The sequence below is a fragment of the Dipodomys spectabilis genome, unplaced genomic scaffold (genome assembly GCF_019054845.1).
Source record: "Dipodomys spectabilis isolate Male_0828 unplaced genomic scaffold, ASM1905484v1 ptg000312l, whole genome shotgun sequence".
Taxonomy (NCBI): Eukaryota; Metazoa; Chordata; class Mammalia; order Rodentia; family Heteromyidae; genus Dipodomys; species Dipodomys spectabilis.
Window position 1 is genome coordinate 2,059,402 of NW_024870989.1, and position 2,182 is coordinate 2,061,583.

Sequence of the window (2,182 nt, forward strand, 5' to 3'; positions counted from 1 at the left end):
CAAATTCCAAATAAAAAGACTTAAGATAGTCATTGACAAAAAAATTTGCAAATGTGAGCAATTGATTGATCAGTATAATTTTTTCTACTATTCACAGAATTTTAGGGAAATAAGATCGATAGCATTGTTCGGAACAATACGGTTTCCTTGTTACAAGTAGGCACCCATAGATATAGGCTTGTATAAAGATTGCATCATTAACTACTTAAATTTAGAGGATACTACATGCTTCAGCAGCACTAATACTCAAATTACAATGCAGAGATTAACATGGCACTTGCACAAGGATAACATGAAAATTTGAGAAGTATTCCATATGTTTCATTCTTCAGATGCAAGAAATGAAAAACAGTTATTAAAACAAAATTACAACTGTAACAATACACGTAATTCATATAATTAAATTCAGTTTGACATCAGTGTATTAAATATTCACCTCAGAAAGGCGTTTACATAGCATAAACTTTACAAAACTTTTCAAATTAGACAACATTGTCATTTTATCCCAAAGAAAAATAATATTAAGAGCTAGAAAAAAAGGAATCAAACTGTTTCTATATGGAATACAATCAGAAAGAACACATTAATGAACCTCAATATTATAAAATAATGTAGAATTCAAAGTATATCTAGGAGAAAATAAAATAAATTATGAACATTATGCAAACATAGAATATAGAATATTTTAAAATATACTTTTTCAGACAAGCACCAGAAATATTTTAGTTTCTGTACTACTCATTTCAACAGGTAAGTTAAAATTGTTTCTGATTAAAAAATCACAAACTCTGAAGAAATCATTATACATGTATACAAAAACTATTGAATACATTTTGATATCCAATGCAGGCAATTCACTTGGAAGAATTCTGCGGAATCCATGAATTTTTACAGTAAAATATTGGTGTTGCTGGGCACATGTGGCTTATGCCTATAATGTTAGCTACACAAGAGGCTGAGATCTGAGGATCATGGTTCCAAGGCAGCCTGGGAAGGAAAGTCTGTGGTACTCTTATCTCCAATAAACCACTAGAAAACTGGAAGTGGAGCTGAGACTCAAGTAGTAGAGCGCTCACCTTGAGCTGAAGAGCACAGAAATAGCTCCCAGGCCCAGAGTTCAAGCCCCATGACAGACCAAAATAAAATATATTGCTCTTATTTGGATTGTGAAAATATTTTGTAGGGACACAAAAGATCGACTTGCATTTTTGAAATTTAAGAAACTTAACCTGACCATTAGGACATAGGTGAACAATTTGTACAGCCTTCCACAACTTCATAGAGGTAGTGATACATACTTATCCTTTTGGCAATATCAAATGCAATTTTTTCTATGTTGTTCTCCAGGCCTGCTTTTATATAATGGTTCAACAGAAGGAAATCAAGCATATATTTGCTAGCTCAATTCTCAGCAGCAAGATGTAAGGGGGACAAGAGGCCTTTAGTTGGGCATTGGTATCTGCATCATGATGAAGTAATAAAGAAGTCACTCTGGTATTATTCCACGTATATGCACTGTGCAGGGGTGTCCATTCATCTACAGTTATTGCATGTGCCGCTTGAGACACCAACTCACTGACAATGTCTAATTGTCCACTGTACGCTTCTCGATGAAGATGGGTATACTCATCGTCATCCCTACTATTCACATGAGTGGCCTTTTGGGAAAGAAGTCTCCGCACTGTAGTAAGTCGAATATTTTTGGCAGCCCAATGAAGAAATTTGCTTGGATCTTTCTTCATTTTTTTTCTGGCAATTGTTATCATTCCTTATTTTTTCATCTTGTTCTTCATATTCCTAAGAATTGCCTAACCAGAAACTTTGAGTGCCAGTGGGAATGAGGTGTCCATGTATTTTCCTAATAGTTCACATTGGTTGAACTGGTCAGAAATATCCAGTGAATTTTCCGCAACTGTTTATTCACCATGATTTATTTTCTCTTTTTCCAATTTTACTATTCGAAATTATTCTCACTGGAGAGTAGGGAATTGATGGAGAGCAGAGGAAAGATGTTCCTCCGTATTCAAATGTACACACTGAAAATGAGGACCAGTGATGTCTTCACGTGCAGCTTTTTCTAGGAATGAGAAATTAGGAAATAACGCCTTCTATATAAATGATTTGGGAAATGGCAGAGCAAAAACTGAAATGATGCACCCAAAAATATGAAAGAAAAATAAAT

At 34.3% G+C, this 2,182-nt stretch overlaps 1 pseudogene; it reads left to right on the forward strand.

The window, feature by feature from the left end:
- The first annotated feature begins 225 nt into the window (after positions 1 to 225).
- On the forward strand, positions 226 to 322 carry LOC122127820 (annotated as a pseudogene).
- Positions 323 to 2,182: the final 1,860 nt, after the last annotated feature.